Below are 23,468 nucleotides of genomic sequence, written 5' to 3'. Positions count from 1 at the left end.
TTTATTTGAGAGAGAGAGCACGTGACCAAGCACGAGTTGCGGGGGAGGGAAGGGCAGAGGGAGAGGGAGAAGCAGACTCCTTGCTGAGCAGGGAGCCCAATGCGAGGCTCAGTCTCAGGATGTTGGGATCCTGAGACCATAACCTGAGCCGAAGGCAGATGCCCAACCGACTGAGCCCCTTAGGCGCCCCCATATCCTTTTTTTTAAAAAGAAATAAGCCTGTTTCCTCATTTGAGTCAAGAAGCTACTGGGACATCACAGTAAGAATTCAGACATAAGGCAGGGAGTTGCCACTGTATGTGTAAGGACTGTTCTCTTTGGTGTCCAGCAGCAGCTGGAGCGGCCTGACATTTGGGATGAAGTAGGGGATTACTCGTTGGGGCACTGGTCCCAGGCAGGGTCTGAGGCTGATAGTGGTGCCCATGAAGGTAGGAGGTGGCGTCTAGGGGCAGCACCTGGGGCTCCGTGGAGATGGCCTCTTAATTTCCCCAGAGCCCACAGAGGCTGCCTGGATCTGCTCTCAGTGCTGGGGCTTGAGCTACAACCTCGCTCTTTGGGACCCTCCTCTGCTCTGCTGGCTGCCTCCCTGGTGACACCACGTGCTGTCCTTCAGCTTTTCCTGGCGTGAGGAAGAGGATCTGTGTGGTGCCTTTTCCCACTTCTGGTCCAGTTGGGTCATTGCACAGTCCTGTGTTCTCCCAAAGAGGTTCTCACTGCTCTGGGTCAGAGGGGATGTGTCCTGGGAGGTGGCCTGCCTCAGTTTACACTTGGTCAGAGTCTAGTTGGGGGCTGCGGATGCTTCTGTAGGCTTGACTGTCCTTCCTGTCGTGAGAAACAACAGTGAACCTGGCGCTCGTACCCTTGGGGTCACAGGGCAAGCCTTTGTCTGGGTCTCCTTATCTGCCGAGGATGCTGGGCGTCGAATGTTGGCAGTCTCCCACATGGAGGCACTGTGAGGATTCATTGAGGTCAGATTGTTAAAGCACTGCATATGTGCCTAGCGCAGGACTGGTGTGCGTGTGTGTGCGTGTGTGTGTGTGTGTGTGTGTGTGTGTGTACGCGCGCGCGTGTGTGTGTACACGTACACGTATGTACAGCTCTGCTTCCGATAGCCTGTTTTTCTGTTACAGACATGTCACACAGATAAGGTCTGGGAAGGAATCAGCCCTTAACAGTTGCCTCCACTGAGCTGGGCCTGCTGTGGGGAGGTGCAGGGGTTCTGTAAATGCATGCCTGTGCACCCTGGCCTGGGCTTGGCGTCGGAGGCCAGCAGGACTAGGTGCTTGTTGCACGGTACATGGATGGTGTGTGGGCTGAGTGGCTCAGGGTCCCACAGGATTGTGGTGCTATGTGTGCCTCTGTCAGCCTTGCCCTCTGTGGGCTTCTTTCCTTCTGAAGATTCTGCCAGGCTCCCTGCAGGCCAGGCACTGAGGCACTTCATGGAGATGCTAGCTCAGAATCGAGTCTGTTGGTTGGGTCTTCATAATTGATTTCTATTTGTAAGAGTTTTAAAAGTAACCTTATATACTAATAAATCCCGAAGTGGCCCACAATAGTTTCATATCCACTGGCCTCATTTTATTTTTCCTGCTTTTGGGAGAAGACACAGTGGCTAAAATGTGCGGATAACCAGTTGGCTCTTCTGTTGCTCTTGGTTGAATCAGAATTTAGCTGTAAGGCAGGGATGGACAGGCAGAGGGAGGAGAAGCAGGCTCCCTGCTGAGCAGAGAGCCCGATGTGGTTCTCCATCCAGGGCCCCGGGATCATGACCTAAGCCGAAGGCAGATGTTTGACCGATTTAGCCACCCAGGCGCCCCACCATTTGTGTATCTTTACATGTAAAAAGGGGTGTTCCTCATAAGTACTCTCCCTGATAAATTTATTTGTCTTGCTTGCAAAACCTGGTTGAAAGGACTTAACAGGCTTGGTTAGCCTCTGGGTGGAGAGGATATTGCTCAAAGAATTTTCCATGAGTGGTAGGCAGGTAGGGCCTGTGGCTGGCACCCTTCCACACGTGTGTGTGCGCGTACGTGTGTGTGTGTGTGTGTGTGTGTGTGTGTGTGTGTGTGTGTGTGTGTGTGTTGATGCTCATAGTGCAGGGTGGTGTTGGGGAAGGGATGCTTGTGCTGGGGGTTGGAGTACCCTGTGTTTTTCTCACCACCTCACCGGCTGCAGGGCACTGGATGCCCTGGACTACAGGTACCTGTCTGTCTTTGCTGACTAAGAAAAGTCTAATTTCAAATACTTCATGTTTGACATGAAGTTTCCTGGCTTTTTTTTTTCCCTCAAGTATTATGTGATCTTTATTCCATGAAAATCTTGAACTCAGCACAGATTTCATCTTTATATAGGATGGTAATTGTACCAAGATTTAAAACTTTTTTTGTAAAAGCTGATGAAGACACTGATTCCTCCCGGCCCCCCAGCCCTGTCAAGGGAAGGAGACAGGATTGAGGGTAAGGGCAGGGCAGACAAATTCATTCACTGACAAATTCATATTTGTCTTTCTAATGAAAGAGGCCGAGAGACCAGATGTTGTGGTGAAGTGCTCCACAATAGTAGCGGCGACATTAACAGCCATTTGGAAGAGTGCTGGTCACAGCTGGAGGCTGGCCAGGGGTGCGGGGCTGTGGTGGGAGCTGGAGGTGGGAGCCAGGGCATGGGGCCTGCGAAAGCTGGAAGCAGCTCAGGGATGTCTCGCTGTGAGCATTTCTGGTGTGTGTTGGGGACCAACTTGGATGTGCCTTTTGTGCACACCTCCTCCATGAGCCACTTGAACCCTTGTCTTGAAAGTGAGTCTTAGACGTGTAAAATCATTCCTGAATGACACAAGCCAGCTAGCTGAAAAATTGATTTGTTTTGGCTTAGAACCTAGAGGAATTGAGAGAGAGACAGAGATGGAGACAGACAAAAATAATGTCTGGAGAAGCTATTCCTACGGAGAAGGTGACAGAATTTTCTTTACTTGGGATCACTTTCGAGCAAAACTCTGTGGAACGGAAGAATCTTAATCTCTTGCTAATAGGCAGCTTTCTGAGACAGAGCTTCCTAAGTGTGACTTAAATAGGTACTACTACATCACATCCCAAAACATAGTTTTTAATTATGCTTTAAACACTTCAGAAGACAGTGTAGAATACAGAGCGTAAGTCCTTGGTGAGGAGAGTGTAGACGTCACCTGGTGTGTTTTCCAAGGCACCAGCACCTGTGGGTGTCACCGCCTGCCTTTGCTGGGCTTTCTCCCTGCCTCTGTCTGTTAATGCTGGTTTGGCTCCTGTCCTCGGTGATTCCTGTACTCTGTGTCCTAGGTCCTCATTGTGCACACCAAGGACACTTCACACCTGTTTGGGAGTTAATGCTTATTACTTGTAGAAAGTATATTTCTAGGATCTTGGTCACAGTTGATCTTGATTTTGCTTCCAATGCAAGGATTCTTACCTTTTAGACTTTTAATTTGTAGTTGTTTAACTAGAATAGATTGTTTTGAAATCTGCCAACAAATACACTGTCAGGCTCAGATCTTGGATGACTTGAGGAAAGATTTTTACAAAGAAAACCCGGGAAGGCAGCTTTCTGTGAGTGGCTGTAATTGGCTGGCTCCGTGGGGTCACTATGGTAACACTAGGTTGCGAAGATTGCTGCATGAGGCCTGTGTTTAATTATGCAGGGTAGGTTTAATTTTTTCAGTTCAGGTTTGTATATCTTTGAAACAATTTTTTTTAAATTGATTTTTTTATGATTGCATTTGTAATTGGATGGCAGAATATATTCTGACCTTGGATTTGCAAAGTCTTAAAAAAAAGTCTGTGTAATTATAGTCTGTTTCGAGAATTTCTTTAGTCTCCTCAGAATGAAAATTCATTTAAATATTTTAGGACCCCCCCCTCCCTGAGAGCTTTAGCATATGCATAGTGTAGGAAACTTTTTTTTTTAAAGATTTTATTTATTTATTTGAGAGAGAGAGAATGAGAGATAGAGAGCACGAGAGGGAAGAGGGTCAGAGGGAGAAGCAGACTCCCCGCTGAGCAGGGAGCCCGATGTGGGACTCGATCCAGGGACTCCAGGATCATGACCTGAGCCGAAGGCAGTCGCTTAACCAACTGAGCCACCCAGGCGCCCTAGTGTAGGAAACTTTTTAAAAAACTATGATCTAAAATAAACTCTTCTCCTTTTGCTTCAGCATACACAGGCACACCAGGAGTCCTGTATTACACACATTGCAACACAGTCACAAATACGCCTCTTACTGGGTGGTGTGGAGGGCCGTGTGGATTCCTTCTCTGCTCTGGCAAGACTGGTTGAGTGTAACTCTCAGCTCTCACAGGGGGTGTCCCCTTGTCCTGGCCCCTGCTGGATGGGGCCAGGACAGCTTCTGTAGCCCTCTTGGGGGCTTTGCCCACATGGCCGGGTTGGACTTTTTCTTGGCCCTTAGTTTGTGCTTGGCATTGTCTGGTGGTTCTCTTGTCCTGGTTCTACTGTTATATTTACTCCGCCCCTGGGAACGTTGACATTTTATACAAATGTATTTGTAAGATGTTCATTGTTCAGTAACAGCACACTGAATTCTTCGCAGGAAGCCTGTTGGTGTGAATAATTCCATTGTCCCCTTGAAAGAACAGAGGGTAGAAAGAGGCAGGGAGGGTGGTGTGGGACCTAGTGCTAGAAGCGAGGGTGACTGTGTTTTAGACCTTGGTTGTGGCATGTGAGTCCTTGCCTCTGCACCTCCTACTCTCTGTCAGTCTCCTCAGGAGAGTCAAGTCATGGGTCGTAGAGTTAAAATGGTGCACTGTGGCTCAGCTCCCAGACCGAGGAGAAACAGAATGCCATCTGATGTGGTAGTATGTTCAGAAAGCTGTGTATGGAGTGGCGTGGAGCCTTCCCTTCTGGAGGCTGGCCATCCAGTCTAGACCGTAAAAGAGTTCTGTTTGTTAGCATTTAGCTTATAGCCAGGTCCATATGTGATCATTTGGAATGGAAACATTTAACAGGGGTCTAAGGTTTACAGAGATTTGTTTAGAACACCTTTGGTCTTGCCTGTGAACTGTGTAGGTACAGAATAGAACAGGCTTTTCTTTGTTGACTGTGTGGTCATATTCACAGTCCTGGTTGCCGAGGCTCTTTCCTGTATTTTTCACTTTCATCTTAAATATCACATTGCATTTTAGATGGATTTTCTCACGCACATTGCATTTTATTTTATTTTATTTTTTTTAAAGATTTTATTTATTTATTTGACAGAGAGAGACAGTAAGAGCGGGAACACAAGCAGGGGGAGTGGGAGGGGGAGAAGCAGGCTTCCCGCCGAGCAGGGACCCCGATGCGGGGCTGGATCCCAGGACCCTGGGATCATGACCTGAGCTGAAGGTAGACGCTTAACGACTGAGCCACCCAGGCGCCCCATGCACATTGCATTTTAGATGGATTTTCTCACGCACGTGTCTAAATCCCTGTTTTACATGGAGAACTTTGTCAACTTGTCTTTTTTTCCGTTGGCGCAGTTTTTAGGGTATACTTTATCCCCTTTGAAGTAAAACTACAAACTTAATGTTGGTGGCTTTTAAATTTATACACACACACACACAAACACACACACACACACACACACACAGGCATACTTTGTTTAATGGTGCTTGCAGATACTGTGTTTTATAGAAATGGAAGGTTTTGGCCCCCCGGTATGGAGCAAGTCTACCAGTGCCATTTTTCTAACAGCATTTGCCCACTTGGGTCCCTGTGTCAAGTTTTGGTAATCCTCGTGATATTTCAAACTTTTTTATGGTTTTTTCTTGTGGTGATCTGTGATCAGTGGTCTTTGATGTTGCTGTTATGATTGTTTTGGGGTGCCAGAAACCATGCTGATAGAAGACAGGGAACTTAATTGATAAATGTGTATGTTCTGACTGCCCCACCAACAGCCTCTCTCTCCCTTTCCTCAGGCCTCCCTATTTCCTGAGACACAGCGATTATTGAAATTAGTCCAGTTAACACCTACAGTGGCCCCTAAGTGTTCAAGTAAAAGGAAGAGCCTCCATCTCTCACTTTAAATAAAAAGTTAGAAATGACTAAGCCTAGTGAGAAAGGCATGTCAAAAGACAAGACGGGCCAAAAATAAGGCCTTTTGCACCAGTGAGTCAAGTGGTGAATGCCAGGCAGAAGTTCCTGAAGGAAATTACAAGTGCCACTCCAGTGAACACACAAATGATAGGAAAGCAGAACCGCCTTATTGTTGATATGGAGAAAGTGTGAGTGGTCTGGACAGAAGCTTGAACCGACCACCATGTTCCCATAAGCCAGAGCCTAATCCACAGCAAGGCCCTGACTCTTCAGTGCCACGAAGGCTGAGGGAGGTGAGGAGGCTGCAGAAGGAGGGTTTCACGCTAGCAGAGGCTGGTTCGTGAGGGTAAGAAGAGAAGCCGCCTCCATGACATAAAAGCGCACAGTGATGTAGGAAGAAGTGCACGTGCTGATGGAGAAGCTGCAGCATGTGATCCAGAAGATCCAGCCGAGATCATTGCTGAAGGTGGCTACACTGAGCAGATTTTCATTGTAGACGAGACAGACTTCTTTGGAAGAAGACGCCATCTAGGACCGTCACAAGTAGAGAGGGGAGGTCAGTGCCTGGCTGACCTCCAGCTTCAAAGGACAGGCTGGCTCTCCTGTGAGGGGCTAATGCAGCTGGTGACTTGAAGTAGAAGCCAGTGCTCATTGACTATTCCCCAAATCCTAGGGCCTTTAGGAACTGTGCTCTGTAAAAGGAACAGTGAAGCCTGGATGACAGCACATCTGTTTACAACATGGTTTACTGAATAGTTTAAGCCCACTGTTGAGATCTACTGCTCAGGAAAAAAGGTTCCTTTCAAAAATATTACTGTTCGTTGACTACATACCTGGTCATCCAAGAGCCGTGATGGAGACGGGCAGCAAGATAAATGTTTTCATGGATGGCTTTGAGAGGTTGAGGACTTGAGTGGAGGAAGCTGCAGATGTGGTGGAAACAGGAGAACTGGAATTAGAAGTGGAGCCTGAAGATGGGACTGGATTTCTACAATCTGGTGATAAAGCTTGAACAGGTGAGCGGTTGCTTCTAATGGATGAGCAAAGAAAGTGATTTCTTGAGATGGAGTCTAGCTGGTGGAGTTACTGTGAAGACTGTTGAAATGACAACAAAGGATTTGGAATATTAAACTGCGTTGATAAAGCAGCAGGGTTTGAGAGGATTGACTCCATTTTTAAAAGTTCTGCAGTGGGTAAAATGTTATCAAACAGGATTGCCTGCTACAGAGAAATTGTCCGTGCGAGGAAGAGTCCGTCGACAGGTTACGATAAAACTCTGTTGTGAGGGGTGCTTAGCTGGCTCACTCGGAAGAGCGTTCAACTCTTGATCTGGCGGCCGTGGGTTTGAGCCCCACATTGCGTGTAGAGTTTACTCGAATAAATAAATATTTAAAAAATATAATCTGTTGTGATATTTACCATTGAGATGACTAGAAAAACAGTTATTCTCGATGAGTGGAACATGAATCCTTTTGAAGGGACTGTGCCAACTTCTTTAGGACTGTGTCTTCCAAACTGTGAGTCGTGACCCATTACGTCTTGGTTAAGCAATTTTTCCCTATCCCAAGGACGGAAAGATAGCTTCCTGTGCCTTCTGAAAATTGTATACCTTTAAGCTATCCCAAATGGGTTTTTGTGTACGGTCTGAGATAAGGAGTGAGTGTTCGTAGTTTTCCATGTGGACAATAGTCAGCCAGCCCTCATCTACTGAGTCGACTGTTCTTTGCTGACCTGCAGTGCTCCCTGTCCTGAACTAGGTCTCCTGGTGTGTCTGCACGTGTCAGAACTCTTCAGCACGCCCGTCCTGTGACACTGTCACGCGTCTTCATTATAGGTTGTAACGGATTGGTACTGGTACCTAGACATGCAGTTGACTTGTGTATGTTCATTTTATGTTTTGTATCCAGCAACTTCTCTTTCTACAGATGAGAAAACTAAGAATGTATGCAGGTCATTGCCAGTGAATTCAGTGGCAGTGTTACAGTTTTGGCCATGGCCATCACACTCTGGTCTCTGGTCTTTGCTTGCCTCTCATGGTTGACCTTCAGGAAAATAGATGGGCCACGGCATGACGATGCACTGCCGTGGCAGATTGCGGGAGGTTCCAGAGGGCACAGAGGGAAAGTGACCATCCTGGAGGTGTGGTGTGGCCAGGACAGGGAGTCGGGGAGGTCTGGTCTGAGTGCGTGAGTTTGACAGGCCAGCTGGATATGCTCCTTGAAGTGTGTCGCAGGAGTGGGATCTCATGAGAGATGCCAGATTTGAGGTACAAGACTTGGGGGGCTGTTTGCTCAGAAGTGACAGTGGTGGCGGGAGGTTAGTGGGCCGCCAGGTGAGGGATGGGGAGGAGTGAAGAGCAGGAGGAGGAGGAGGAGGTGCGGGCGGAGTGCACAGCCTAGAGCAGGGGCACTGCAGGAGGTGCGTGGCGGCCTCTGTGGCCCTGCTGGCTGTCGCAGACGTCACAGGGAAGGGATTGGGTGTTCAAGGCAAACTGTGTTCCATTTTTTGCTGTATAATTGAAAGATTTTTTGCAGCCTTTAGCTTTTGTTCTCTGTTGTGGGTTACATAAGCACCTTCTTCAGCTCATGGAATAAGAGTTGTGTCCTGTCCCCATGCAGTTTATAAATGGGCAGTTCTTTAGCAAAAAGATTTGTCCTCTGTTTTTATTTTTTTTAAAGATTTTATTTATTTATTTGACAGAGATAGCGAGAGAGAGAGAGAGAGAAAGAGCACAAGCAGGGGGAGCGGCAGGCAGAGGGAGAAGCAGGCTTCCCGCATGAGCAGGGAGCCCGACGCGGGGCTCGATCCCAGAACTCTGGAATCGTGACCTGAGCTGAAGGCAGTGGTTTAACCAACTGAGCCACCCAAGCGCCCCTGTCCTCTGTTTTTAATTATGGGCCTCTCCTTAAGGAATCTAAGATAGTTCATATCACTGTTTTGAAATCAGCAGTACAGGTTGAGTTAGATTTGGGTAGGTGTTCTTTTGTTTACACTGCTCCTTTCTTGCGTGTCGCCTTATAGGAGATTGGGGACAAGTGCTCAGTTTACCCAGCATTACCATCTTTCGTCTAAATGAAACTACTTTGAGCTTCCCCACTTTCCATCCCTCTCCCCCGCATCTCTTTTAAGATACAGTTGAATAAATGTACATTAAATTCAGAATTTTGTTCATTTAGAATTAGCAAGTCAGTCCACCTAAGAGCAAAACATAACTTTTTTTTTTTTAAAGGAGTACCATTGTTTGACCCTTATTTCAGGATGTCTCAATAGACAATTTGCTAATTATTTAAGATAATTATAATCATTTTATTGAAACAAATATGTGGTCGAAGTTTCTTGCTTGCACGTCCGCTACACTTAGTTATCAGTGTTGAGAATAATTTTTTATTTTAATTCTGAAGGAAGTCAGCTTCCGGGAATACTCTGATGGTAAACCCAGAAAGAAGGCTGTGGTTGCTCCAGTGGTCATGCACGTGGATCTAAAGTTTAGTCCCTCCCTTTTAGCTTCTTTAGTTTTATACTCTTGCTGAGTGACCGTCCTGCTTTGTTCTGTCAACACCCAAGGCAGGCGTTGTTTGAGGTTGCTGTTTAATACTTGCTATTCGAAAGCTGTCCTTTCTATTGGAATTTCTCTTGTTAATGAGGATTATCTACCAAGGAAGAAACTTGAATTTTCATGTTTTAATAGAAGAAAATTTTACTCCACTTTCCAAAATGGAGAACCTCTTCCTCTGCTTGGGGTGTCTCCTGTCAGTTTGGTGGGAGGGTACGTGTGGCTGCGCCAGCGTCTCTCTGCTTGGCAGCAGAACACATAGTTTCAGCGGCTCAGCTGTGCTGGGACACGCTTGTCCTTCTGGAACATTGAGGAGATCTGTACGTGAGTAGTGTGGCTAGTGTCCTGAATTAAGCAGAGAGATTGCAGGGAGACAGACTCGTTGTTCCTTGAACTGACAGCACTGAAAGCATGCTGGTTTGCGAAGGGACGGTGAGCTGTGAGTTGGTAGGTGGACGGTGGGCTCCCAGCAGATGTCCTGTCTTGAACTCGTGCCTCCCCTGCAGCTCCTTAGCTCTTGCACATTGGTGCAGTGTTCAGGGTGGGAGCATCCCCCTCAAACCCAGGACCCTAGCAGTAGATAACTAATCACACCTTAGATCACCAGAACCCAGAAGATTATTGATTCTGTACCTCAGACATCATGTGTGTGGTGTGGCTCCAGGAGTCTGATTTTGCCTGTTCACGTTCTGCCCTTTCATAGGGAAGGGTTTGATCCTGTCCTTCAGAGCAGATCTGGGCTCAGGAGACCTCTGTGGTGGGATCTCCGCACGGGGTGGACACTGCTGTGGCCCTGCTCCTTCTGGCTTACAGGACTTCTGTGGGATCTTGTCATCTCTGTGGCCTCTTCCTCAAACGAGGCCTCTTTAACTTATGTCGGAGGGAAGGGTAGCAAGAATTCTCAAGTTTGAGGAACACTACTTTCTGGTGATTGTTTCCACAATTGCATAGTTGGGGGCGTTTGGGTCGGAGAGTGAGACTAGATCAGTGATTATTTATTAGATTTGCTGGGGAAGCATTTCACAAAAATAACAGTTTTATTGGCCTCACCCACAGAGACATAGACTGAAGCGTCTCTGGGGGTGGAGACACGTAGGAGACAAGTCAAGGGTGATTGAAATCTTTGAGGCTCCGCAGATGTCTCCTGTGGAGCCCCATTCTGCCTTGGGTGCCTGTTTGCCTGTTTGCCTGTTTGCAGTTTGGGCCATTTGTTTCCATCTAGTGGGTTGGAAGGGACAGCGGGGGATCTTAAAATTCCGGGAAGCTTCTGCATTTGGAGGCCAGCTCCCGTGTGGGTCTCTCCCTGCTGCCTCTGTGGTTTGAGAAAAGAACCAGGGAGCGTCACTGCCCCGTACTCATCCTGTACGTTTATGTGGCTCTTTCCCAAGTTTGGCTGTTCCTGTGCAGTCCTTGTGGGCTGAGCACCCGCCCTCCCCGTTCGTCCCTATCTCTCTCCCTCACTGCTCCTTGAGGGGGCTCTGGACTTGAGAGCTTAATCTTGCTTGAATTGGGACTAGTGAGCTATGTTTCTTTTCCATTTGGTAATAATATATTTTGAAAGCTTTGTAGGTGGTAGTAAGGTGGAGGAGAAAAGTTGTTTGTAACTTGGCACACAGAGGTGTTTCTGTGCTGTCGGGAATTGGTAACTCTGGAAAGGATAAAATGGACACTTAGAGATGTGAACTAATTTGTAGGAGCTGCAGAATCAGAGAACTGAGGAACCAGCTAAGTCAAGATGAATTACCTGGGGGTCAGGAGGTGGCCTGGCATGGGAGCTCAGGGGGAGCTTTTAGTGAAATGTTCTGGGTGGGGAAGCCTTCTTCCTTTCTGTCTTCTAATTTCTAATGGAGTTTGTCTGTAAACTACATGTATTGGAGGTGAATTTTCGTCTGTGTCGAAGAATGTGTGTGAGCTGGCTGGAAGGGGCACAGATTCTCGGAGGCAAAGGGTGGAGGCTCGTGGTGGCCACGCTTCCCCGTGAGGTAGCCTTGCTTCCAGGCTTGCCAGTGCAGCTGCGGGTTATGAGTCCTGATACCTCCGAGTGCAGGGTTTCCTCTGCACTGGGTCTTGGGTTTGGGTGTATGCCGTGTGACCTGGGTCTAGTGTTGGGCTCTGAGGGACTTGAACGGTAGTGCTGCAGCTTGAGTGGGAGGGGCACTTGGGGAAGGTTTCCTGGGGATGGCAGCCTGCTCTAAAAATCTGGACAGTACCTGTCCATTGTAGGAAAGCTGGAGAATCCTCAGTGTAAGGAAGTCAGGACTAAGGTGCGATGCTGAAGGATGACCAGGCACTTGCCCGGGCAGGCACAGAGGAGAGGAGGGAGCCTCCTCTGAGTGAAGCACTGTGTTTTCCAGAAACTGGAAGAAGTTTGAGATTGCTGAGGAAGCAGCCCAGGACAGTATCATTCAGAGTCTGTGCTCCTGTGGCTCTCCGTTAGGGGTTGCTGTGCTGATGGGTCGTGAGGTCAGCTTGACAGGAGGCACCCACTTTAAAAACCAGCCAACACCAGCAGCCAGCCTAGGATGTAGTGGGAAACACTGCGGTGCTTTGCACAGAGGAAGGGCAGTTTTGTTTTGTGAAGCCTTTCCTTCAGTTGTGTATTTGTATGTATGTGTGTCTTGCATCATGATGTACAATGTTTCTTACTCTGGGTTTGAAATTTGAACACTAACATATTCCTTGTTAGCCCAGTGACCACCCCCCCCCCCGCACCCCATAGGCGTGAGAGAGGTGAATCACACATGCCAAGTTCATGTTTCAGCAACGTGGGGAATGAGTTGGTTGGTGTGTTCGGTTGGAGGTAGAGATAATGAAGTTGTCATGATAACATAAGTGAAGAAATAATGGAGAGACTGCTCACTTAGGAGTTAGGGCAGTTAGGGAGGAGAGTGTGTTTAGAAGCTGGAATTAACAGAACTTGTCAGGTGGCTTTTGATCACGAGAGAGAGGGGGGGACAACAGGCTTCCGGCTTGGAGGATTGTCTAGACGCTGGTGCTCCAAACCAGGGCGTAAAGTACAGCAGTCACAGTCGACTTGGGGGCCCCTCTGCGCGGTATGTGTGCCTGCCTGTGGGCGTGTCTCTGATATGGTTGGACTTTGTGAGTTCACTGGGGAACTCTGAGTTGGAGAAACGGAAGGGATCTAACAGCATGGTTATTGAAGCCATGGAGGCAGATGAGATTGCCCAGAGAGAGCATGAAGGAAATGACATGTAAGGAGCAAGTGGAGGAAGGGGATCTAACTTGTGGAACAAAGTGGTAGTACAGTTAGCAAGAGAAGCCGAGGCCATATGAGGGAGCCCTGGGGAAGGGGGTGAGTGGCAGGGTGAAGCTGCCGAGAGGCCAGGTGGGGTGAGCGTCAGCTACGTCCTGGTGTAGATGGAGGATGACCAGGGCCTGCCCTGGGTGTTTGACGTATGGGTTACGTCCTCGGAAGTGCCAGCTTTATGTCAGTGTTTCAGGTTGTTGGGGCTCTCTCCAGGAGCTGTGAGTGCACGGGAGGGTACATGGTATGGGTGACAGCTCTAGAGCCTGAGTTTGATCCTAATTTTGAGGCATAGGATTCAACCTTTTAGAACCTAGTTTCTTACCAGAAAAATGGAGGTGGTCCTGTTACGGGAGGGTTGTCATGAGGGTTAGTGAGGTCCTGGGAGAACACGGCACAGGTTAGCAGTCGCGCTACCCTCCTGTGCCAGAACCCTTCCAGACACAGGGATGCATCAGGGCCCATACAGACAGTACGTACGTGCCGCTCTCCTGTCGGGTCACGTGCACTCAGGCCAGCTTGCTTTTCTTCCTCTTCTTCACCTTTGCTACTGGAGAATTGTGTAAACAGTTCCTAATGTGGAAGCAGCCTCGGAGTGGGAGTTCCTGACATTAGAGATTGTGTTGAAGTTAACTCGAGGGACGGAGCTGGATGTGAACTCCGCTGTCCAGGAAGGCTTTGCCGAGAGCCTTGGATGGGGCTTTGGAGGACCGGCTGGCATGCGGCTTCTCGCCCCTCTTCCTCTTCCTCACCTGCTCCAAGCAGGTGCTGGGGCTCCGTTTGTGACTGGAGAGAAAGTAGAGGTGGAGGGGTAACACAGACTAACATTATGACTTCCAGATAGAAGTTGGAAAAGATACCACATAAAGAGTAAACTCCCCTTTGTTTCTCTTAGGAAAGCAGTTTAATTCGTCCTAGTGATGTTTCTTTCATTTCGGAGGCTGGGCAAAATACTGCTTCAGGATGGGGGACACCCCCCACAGGGCTGGCTGGGGTAGGGCCGCAGTGCCGAGCACCTGTTATGTTAGTAAGTCATTCGTTACTCACAACAGGACACACCCAGCTGAACACTGGAACGTCCGAGCTGAGAATTGCCTGCTTCTGCTTCAGTTCGGGTCTGGTTCTGCCACGCACAAGTCCTTCCTCACCGCCCTGCCCCGCCTCTTTACATGGTTTCTTTGCATTTTAGAGGTTAAACTGTACAAAGTATTGCTATGGGTTCATATTCTCAATGAAAGGAGTCTATTTAGGGAAAACGGTGTATTGTTTTTTTAGATTTTATTTTTAAGTAATCTCTTTACCTAACGTGGTGCTCCAACTCAGAACCCCCTAGATCAAGAGTGGCACGCTCCACTGTTTGATCCAGCCAGGCGCCTCAAAAAGGGTGTATTCTTTTTTTTTTTTTTTTAAGATTTTATTTATTAGAGAGAGAGAGAGAGAGCACATGAGAGAGGGGAGGGTCAGAGGGAGAAGCAGACTCCCCACTGAGCAGGGAGCCCGATGGGGACTCCATTCCGGGACTTTAGGGTCATGACCTGAGCTAAAGGCAGTCGCTTAACCAACTGAGCCACCCAGGCTGGCCCCGAAAGGGGTGTATTCTTAAAGAAAACAGTGTTATGTTGCACACTGAGGAATCTTAAACTTTTAGAACTAAATTGGTTTAGGGATTCTCAAATCTTAATATTTGTCAGAGAGAGAGAGAGAGAGAGGGAGAGAGCACAAGCAGGGGGAGCAGCAGAGGGAGAGGGAGAAGCAGGCTCCCCGTGGAGCAGGGAGCCTGATGCGGGGCTCGATCCCAGGACTCTGAGATCGTGACCTGAGCCGAAGGTAGACACCCAACCAACTGAGCCACCCAGGTGTTGCAAAAAAAAAAAATCACCCATTTAGGAAGAAAAACCTGGAAAACTGGTAGTTCTGTGAGTTTCAGTAGATGGGATGTTTACAGGAAAGCATTTGTAATTCCGTCAGAATCTGGCGATGTCTTTGGGGAGTGCTGCCATCTTAATATTAAGGCCTACAGTCATGAACATGGGATTTTTTCCACTAATGCAGGTCTTCTTGAGTTTTTTTCAGCGGTGTGTTGTAGTTTTCAACGTGCAAGTCTTCCACCTCTTTGGTTACATGTATCCCTAAATAACTTAATTCTTTTTGATGCTGTTGTACACGGCATTGCTTTCTTAATTTCCTTTTCAGATTTTTCATTGCTAGTTCACAGAAATACAACTGATTTTTGTATATTGATCTTATATCCTGCAGCCTTGCTGTGCAGTGCTCATTTATTTGCTCTAATAGTATTTTGTATATTTTTTGGGCTTTATATTCCTTTTTCAAGGTGAGTTTTGTAGCTGGACAGCCCCGTTTCGTTCAGGCTTTTGCTGTGTCGGGTGGCGGGGGGCTTTGGGTTTCTTGTCTGTCCCTGATGTGCTTGGTTTGTTGCTTGTGTTAAGCTCTGTCACTGCCAGTCTTGCTGTCTTATGTGGGTTCCAGGGGTGGGACTAGAGAGCACTTGCCTGGAATGAGGGGAGCTCTATCTAATTCTGAGGTCCTGTTTCACAGAAGGCAGGCTGGTACCCAGTATCCTGTAGTCTGTCCTCAGGTTGTTCATTTTGTAGGAATAGAGCAGATAAGTGTTGTGAGAGATCCGATTGTTGGAGCTTCACACCAATGCAGTGAAACAGTCACGCCCTGATTTCTGTTATCTTTGTATTTCCAGTGCCCATGACCCCATCATAAAATGGTGAGGTCAGCAGTGAACTCCAGAAGACAGGGCAGATAACAGCCTATTCATGTTTCTTTTGAGTTTTGCCCTTAGGGTATGATGCTGATTTGGAATTCTATGAGTTTGCTAAAAGCTAGAGACACTGGTACTACTTCCTGACTTAGGCCCTCAGAAAAGTTGTCTTACGTCCTTTGTTAATCATGATTTCAATGTGTGCGCGCGTGTGCGTGCATTCATCATCTTGAAGGGTGGGTAGGGAGTCAGGCAGGGTGCTGGGGAGCCTGTGGACTTGATCTTGAAAGTCAGTGCTAGGGGCACGTGGGTGGCTCAGTTGGTTAAAGTGTCTGCCTTCGGCTCAGGTCACGATCTCAGGGTCCTGGGATCAAGCCCCGTGTCAGGCTCCCTGCTCTGCCGGAGTCTGCTTCTCCCTCCCTCTCCCCTTTCTCTCTCCCCGCTCGTTCTCTCTCTCTCTCTCAAATAAATAAAACCTTAAAAAAAGAAAGAAGGAAAGCGCTGGGTGATGGTTGGTGGAGTCTGGATTACTCCTCCCGGGAAGAGACAGCAGGTTTGGCCCAGCCCTGTCCACTTCCTGTGGTTCTGAGGGGCCTGTTCTCACAGTGTGCTCCTAGTCGCTTTCTCGAGTTTGATTTCACACCTTTGTCCTCCTGATTTTCGAGAATTTCCCAGTTTCTGTTCTACAGAGTTTCCTTTTTCTGATTTTTTTATGGCTATGCATCTGTTTATTTAAAAAACTCATTTTCTGTCATTTCCTTGGATTTGGCAGTGTGAGCGTGACACTGTTCTCCCTGGACCTGGGTGAGCTGAGATGTGCTGTTTGTTACTGCTTGCACAGTTGTCCAGAGGGGAGGGTGCGTGTGTCAAACCACCTGTTTTGTTCTCATTCTGCGTTGATTCACTTTGCACTTTCTTCTGGTAAGGGGTGTAAAGAGAATTGTCTTGGAACATTGAGTTTTCTGTTTCTTGCTTGTTTTGTTCTGCAGTGGAAAGGAAGCATCTGACCTGAAGACAGAAGCTGAATGATGGGCATTCCTTTTCCTTGTAGCGTCTTGGCCAACCTTACCTTGTATCTGCCGTCTGCTCGGTGCCTTCATTCCCTTGAGTTGGCTCTCACTACAAATCCAACAAAGAGAGCAGTAACAAATAGCACCCATCCTAAAACAGAAAAGCCCCATGGTCCCCCTGCCTGTTCCCTGGCAGGCTATCAAGGCCAGGCTGATAGCCCCGACCTGAGATGGCAGGTGGTGCCTGGCCCCACAGCAGAGTGAGGCGTGGGACTTGTGCGGCTCTGGGCACCATCAGGGGAGGGGTGTTGGTAGCTTGTGTGTAGGTAGAATTCAGTTTGTTCTGTTTGCCATGAAGGAGAACTTTAAAATAGGTGAGGCCAGATCTGAGGGTTCAGTGTCCTACTTAAGTTCTCCAAGGTTACATTTTAAGGTTTTTTGTTTTTTTTTTTTGTAAAGACTTTATTTATGTATTTGAGAGAGAGAGAGAGAGAGTGCGAGCACGGGTGGGGGGAGCAGAGGGACGAGCAGACTTCCTGCTGAGCAGGGAGCCCAATGCGGGGCTCCATCCCAGGACCCCAAGATCATGACCTGAGCTGAAGTCATAGGCTTAACTGACTGAGCCACCACGGCGCTCCCATTTTAAGATTTTTCAACCTGTAAGGAGAACTCCATGTGCCTTCTAGTTCATGTGTCCTGCTTCAAGGACAGTGCCTGGCTCTGGAGCCGGCCAGCCTGGGTTAGAGTGCCGGCCCCACCACTTCATGTGGGGCCCCTAGCAGGGCCTCAGACCTCTCTTCTATAGAATGGGGATAATAGGGACCCCCTCCCTTAGGGAGTTGTAGTGAGAATTAAATGAGTTAATATTAGGTCAGACCATATGAAATTGCCAATATTAGACTCTTTAAAAATTGAGATCATCGTAGATTCACATGCTGTAAGAAATAATATAGAGAGTTCCCTTGTACACTTTGCCCCGTTTCTTCACTGGTAACATTTTAAAAACTGGAGTCTAACATCACAGCCAGGATCTCGACAGAGACAGCCCCCAGGCCTGAGACGCCCCAGTTTTCCTTGTGCAGTGTTCTTGCGTGTCTGGGTGCCTGATGGACATCACCACAAGGGTCCCTCCTGCTCTCCCTTTGTAGCCACACCTGTCCCTTCTGCCTTGTCTTCTCACCGTTGTCCCCAAGCCTGCCAACGACTGATCTGTCCTTCCCTTGTACAGTTTTGTCACAGGAGAATGTCCCGTAAATGGAGCCGTGTGAATGTAACCCGTGGGGCGTGTCTCTCTGCTCCACGTGGTTCCCAACAGTCCGTCCAGACTGTCAGTAGCTCTTTCCTTCTCATTGCTGCATGCCTTTCTGTGGTGTGCGCGGGCTACGCGTTAGCCCTTCACCCGGTGAAGGACATCTGGGCTGATTCCGGATTTTGGCAGTTAGGAATGAATAAAACTGTGAACACTTGGTGGAGACGTTGTTGTGCTGTGTTTGACCTCCAGAGATGGCGGTCCCAAGCAGCTCAGTCTGGTCCCTGGAGGGCATTCGCATGCTGCACTATGAGTGCTGCGGGATATGGCCTGTCTGCCCAGACACACGCCCTTGCCATCTCTGCAAATGCGTTTGAACCTGCCTGAAAAGCGTCTACGTACCTGGAAGGCCGTCGCGCCACGCGGGCCCCGTGGACCCTCCCATGCTCCTCTGCTCATGACCCTTCGCGGGAGGAGCACCGCTGCTGATCTCCGCAAAGCGGGAAAGGAAGAGACGCAAACCCACCCAGGCCTGCAGCTCTTCGGGGGTGCCCAGCGCCCGGGACTCTGGTGTATGTGGAGTGCTTGCTCGGCCCTGGCCTGAAGGTGGCCTCTCCCGTTCAGCCTGGTTTCTCCTCCTGAGAACTGCAGATCTGCACACAGTGGCTGACGCTGTTTAATCCTGCAGGCTAAGGCCTGTGCAGTAAGACCAGGCTTTTGCTAGTTTGGATTCCTGGGCATTTAGAACATTTGGAAAGGCAGTAAAGAGAGGGGAATAAAGGAGCCTTGGGCAGTGTGCAGTACTTTAAATCCAGAGTGGAAGTAATTTGAAGGGAGGCTGTATGGGCCAACTGAAGATACCATGATTATTTGGTATTGGTTCGATTTTATCAACATAGGTTTAAAAAAAATCCATCATCTTATGCTGCTCAGAAACTATGGTTAGCAACTATAGGTCTTTGATTAATAAAAATTGAAGCAAATTAAATACAGTTGTAAAAGTAAAATCTTCCAAAACTTGGGGTTACCTTGGAAGAGAGAAGGACGACTGTGGTGAAAACATTAGTAATTTTGGACTCTTTTTCCCCAAAATAATAAAGTCTGTCCAGGGTCCTTACAAGTTAGGACTCTGCGCTGGGACGGCGTGATACAGTCACTCGTTCTTCATAGAGATCCTGTCTCTAGTCCTGCAGCAGAGAAAGGAAGGCCGGCCAGTGTGAGGCAGAAGCAAGAGGAGGTTGGCTTAACGGGAGTATCACAGTATTTCTTGGTAGGTTTTTGTTTTTGGCTCTAAAAATACTATACATTTACATTTAAATTTATTTATTTACATTTAAATTCCAGTTAACATACAGTGTACTATTAGTTTCAGGTGTAGAATCCAGTGATTTATTACTCCGTCCATCACCCGGTGCTCCTCACGGCCAGGTGCTCTCCTTCGTCCCCATTGCGTTTCCCCACCCCCGGCCCCTCTGGCGACCACCGGTGCGTTCTTTATAGTTCAGAGTCTGAGTCTTGGTTTGTCTCCCTTTCTGTTTCCCCCCTTGCGCCCCCACAATTGTTTGTTCTGTTTCTTAAATTCCACATATGAGTGAAATTGCATGGTGTTTGTCTTTGACATATTTCACTTAGCGTAATACCCTCAAGTTCCATCCATGTCATTGCAAATGGCAAGATTTTTTTTTTTTGAAGATTTTATTTGAGAGAGAGACAGCAAGAGATTCCATGAGCGGGGGGAAGGGTCAGAGGGAGACCCCGCGGAGCAGGGAGCCTGATGCAGGACTCGATCCCAGGACCCTGGGATCATGACCTGAGCCAAGGCAGACGCTTAACTGGACTGAGCCCCCCAGGCGCCCTGTGAGATTTCATTCTTTTTTTGGTAGCTTTTTAAAAAGCTTTTTCTGTACCCCTGATGTAGTACCCAGCTCATTATAGTCATTATTGAGATATGAGAGACTAGAAAGATAAATTTAAAATCTTGCACTGCTCCACTATTCAGAGATAACCACCATTAATGTTATAAGTATTTCCTAATTTTTCTCAAGAATCTGTCATTTTTCTCACACAGATTGTACGACTCAACTTCATCAGCACTTGTGGTTATTGTCTTGTCCATATTGCCAGTCCCATAGGTGGGAACGTCTTCCCATTGCTTTAGATGGATTCTTGGTGAGGCCGCCTGTGCGGGTGGCCTTGCCCTCAGACTTGGGTGGGCAGCTGCCTCATCTGTTGAATGCTTCCTCTGCCTTTCCTGGTCACTCTTCAGCTGTGTTGGACACTGGCTTTTCATGTCTCCATGGTCTTCGTCTGTACTCTGTTTTCACCCGTCTCTTTATTTCTGGGCTGGGAACGTGCTCTTTGAACTGCTGTAGCCATAAACCTACAGTAAAAGGTGTGGTCTGGTGTGTTTCTGTCTGAAAATGTAGCTTGATGATTGCATTGGTGGTGGTAGTTGCCACGTGAACGTGTATGCCACATGAAGCTTTTTCATATCTTAGAACATTTCTTCAATGTGTATACCCCAGAAATGAGGTTACTCTGTTAAAAGGCTTAAATATTTTGGGGGCTCTTAATTTGTATTGTCTTCCAGAAATAACTGGGTTAATTACTAAAGTATTTTCCCTTAGAATGAAAAGACCTTTAGACCAGGATTTGGGAGACCTGGGCTCTCCTTCCAACTTGCCTTTAATTCCTTGCATGACTGTAGACAACTAAACCTGATTTGGTTTCCTTATTTGTCAAATAGCAGTTGGATTTATAGCACTGGTTCTCTGCCTAGATGATTTTGCCCTTCAGGGGACTGAGGACAGCGTCTGGAGGCGTTCTGGTTGTGCCAGCCTGGGGGAGGGTGCTGCTGGCATCTGGTGGGCCCAGCGTCCGGGCTGCCGCGCAGTGTCCTCCTCCGGTGCCCAGGACACAGAGGATGATGTAGCCCTCAGTGTCAGTGCTGCTGAGCTTGAGAAACCTTGGATTAAGAAAACCTCAAGTTTTCTTCAGAGTTGTAATGGTAGATATTATTATTTGCTGTATTCCTAGTGTAGACATTCATCGTGCATTCTGTATTGTTCTGTTATTGTCTTCATAAGAAAGTTGAAAAGCGGGGCACCTGGGTGGCTCAGTCGTTAAGCGTCTGCCTTCGGCTCAGGTCATGGTCCCAGGGTCCTGGGATCTAGCCCCGCATCGGGTTCCCTGCTCCACAGGAAACCTGCTTCTCCCTCTGCCACTCCCCCTGCTTGTGTTCCCTCTCTCGCTGTGTCTCTCTCTGTCAAATAAATAAATAAAATCTTAAAAAAAAAAAAAAAAGAAAATTGAAAAGCTTAATCACATACTTGTTGCTTTTCAGTAAAACCAAATATTGTTTATTGGAAGCTGCTTTTCCATGTTGTGTTTAATAGTCCTTGGGTCCTAGCTTTGGAAAATCCTGTACAGGAATATGGGGAGAGAAGAACCTTGCTCCATGTTTGCAAACACCCACCCACCTGTAAGCACAGGTCAGGAGAGAGGGTCGGCAGCCTGAGTGTGGACTGGGGGGATCCTGCTTCCTACGGATACCGTGTTTGAGAGCCTTTCTCCCTGCCTCCTGTCCACGGGTGTGACTGCCTTACACACTCCATACTTGTGATGTGTTTGGAGATGGAAGAGAGTCTGATGTTCTAATGGGGTTGTGGGAAAAGGGTCGTGAACAGATGGTGTTTTTTTCTTGTTGTTGTTCCTGGCTTGTTTCACTCTTGAAGATCTCAGAGCTCTCCTAGGAGGTAATACTGTGTTAGTCCATTTTCTTCATGACACTGTGCTGTAGTCTCCCCTTTTCTTACTGGCAAGGCCACAGTGTTCACTTGATTTATTTCCTAAGGTGGGAGGCTCCAGGAGGAGGCTGAGCACGGGGGTTGCGGGGGCCGTGTGTGCTGCGCCGGGAAGCCAAGAGAGGCGGGTCACTGGGGAGAGTTTACATTTTCTTCTTAGTGTGACAGGACATCCGTAGAGGATGCAAAATGTGTAACTTTGACAAGAGCTTAAGAATTGTGAGATTTCTGTTGAATTCCGTGTGAGAGGAAGAGTCTGGGAAAGACCCTTCAAGGCCTCAGTCCTGAAGCCTCATCTCCAGGGAGAGCGACGGGCCCACCAACTGTTCTTTCCTTAACCTGGCCTTTCTGGGGGCTGCTTTCCAGGAAAAATTACTGAGAACAGAAATTCCCATTTGGATAGTGCCCTAAAGGAAATCATCGGGTATGAGCCCCTTTCATGGGCTTTTTCTCCCTTTATAACCCAAATCAGCCAAACACAGATCTCAAAACCGTTTTTGTTGTCTCGAGTTGAGTGAAATGAAGGAAGGTAGTATAGAAGAAATGGTTGGTCCAGATGGAGAGACTGAGATTGGACAAAGCACTGGGGTAGAAATATAGGAGCTAATTATGCTCTCTCGTTTCAGAATGTACACAGCACTGCTCTGGGACACGCCTCAGTGGATGTAATAGACGGTCTTCATCAGCATCAACTTTCAGCTATGGAATCGGTAAATATTTTATTGCACTGCTGCCATTCATCACTTTGTTATTTTCACTGCTTTGTGAAAAGGGGTCAGAAGATAATGCTAGACCTCCACGTTGGCTTTTGTGGGCTTGACAGTGCTGTCTGAATGTTGTGGATGCTGTTCTGGGCGTCCCTTGGATGTGGGTGTGTCAGAGCAGTGGTGGTCAGCTGTGGGCGGTGTCCCAGGCTGTTCAACCTCTTTGTCTGATTGACTCTATCATCGAGGAGTCTGGAGACCACCAGGACCTAGTACTGACTACTTTGTTCTGTGCTCTGTGCACACAGAGAAGAGCTTTTCTAGTCTGAGAATTGTCCTCCTCCTCTGGGGGAAGCAGCAGAGGCCTGGCTATGCTCTGGTCTGGTGTGCTGTGTGTCTGGGCAGCTACTCAGGCGATTCCTGGGACTTTGGTTGGTGGGTAAGGAAGAGATCTTTTGCTAGGTTGCCTGATTGTGTGCTTCCTTCTGGGAATTACTGGCAAAATTTTTGAGAGGAGGGCCAGCTGCTTCCTTAAGGACCCTGGTCTCAGGCCTCAGCAAGCACCTGTTGCCCTAGGACAAAGTCCCCTCCTTGGGGGATGTGTCCGCACTGGCTGGCAGTTTATCTCCTCCCGATAAGTACATTGATGACGGTACAAGAGAAAACTCTTGATTCGTTTTAGTTTTTCATACCTCGGCCAGGCATTAGTGTTTCAAAGTAGACAGTCCAGAGATATATTATCCACTCTGTTTTGTTATTCCTAGCAGACATGAAAGCAACCTCTCCTGCTGCTTCCTTGGTTGAGTGTCCTTAAGCTGACAGAACCTGTCCTTTATCTCAGCCATCACAGAGTCAGGCCACTTGGAAGTTTCCTGGCGGTCTCTTTGGGAATGGCGATAAGGTTTGACGGAACAGGAATCTTAGATGTCTCTGACAGTCGGCCTCCAGTTGTGTTCTCTTAATCTGCGGGATGGTTAGTGGTTAGAAGGACGTGTTGGTGATGAGGTGGGGTAGTGGGAGGCTTTGTAGCACCCTGGAAGTGCCCTCCAGCATGGTTGTCCAGGATATTTGTATGGATTCAGCTTGGTTGTCTCAGGCA

The 23,468-nt window shown here is 48.0% G+C and overlaps 1 protein-coding gene across 6 annotated transcripts in view; it reads left to right on the top strand.

Moving 5' to 3' along the window:
* ANKRD11 (ankyrin repeat domain 11) overlaps positions 1–23,468 on the top strand; it is a 191,886-nt gene that overhangs the window by 55,718 nt on the left and 112,700 nt on the right. For 5 of the 6 annotated variants that reach the window (XM_028093371.2, XM_028093377.2, XM_028093385.2 and 2 more), the window contains exon 2: positions 22,292–22,375. The gene's annotated coding sequence lies outside the window, so the exon portion shown is untranslated. Of the gene's footprint in view, positions 1–19,012; positions 19,133–22,291; positions 22,376–23,468 lie in introns of those variants that run through there. The other variant, XM_028093373.2, reaches the window with a different exon arrangement.

This window comes from Eumetopias jubatus, unplaced genomic scaffold, assembly GCF_037043125.1.
Source record: "Eumetopias jubatus isolate StellerSeaLion01/CBP00866 unplaced genomic scaffold, mEumJub1_p1.0 scaffold_10, whole genome shotgun sequence".
Taxonomy (NCBI): Eukaryota; Metazoa; Chordata; class Mammalia; order Carnivora; family Otariidae; genus Eumetopias; species Eumetopias jubatus.
Note: the sequence above shows the minus strand (reverse complement) of the source record. Positions and strands in the feature narration are given on the sequence as shown.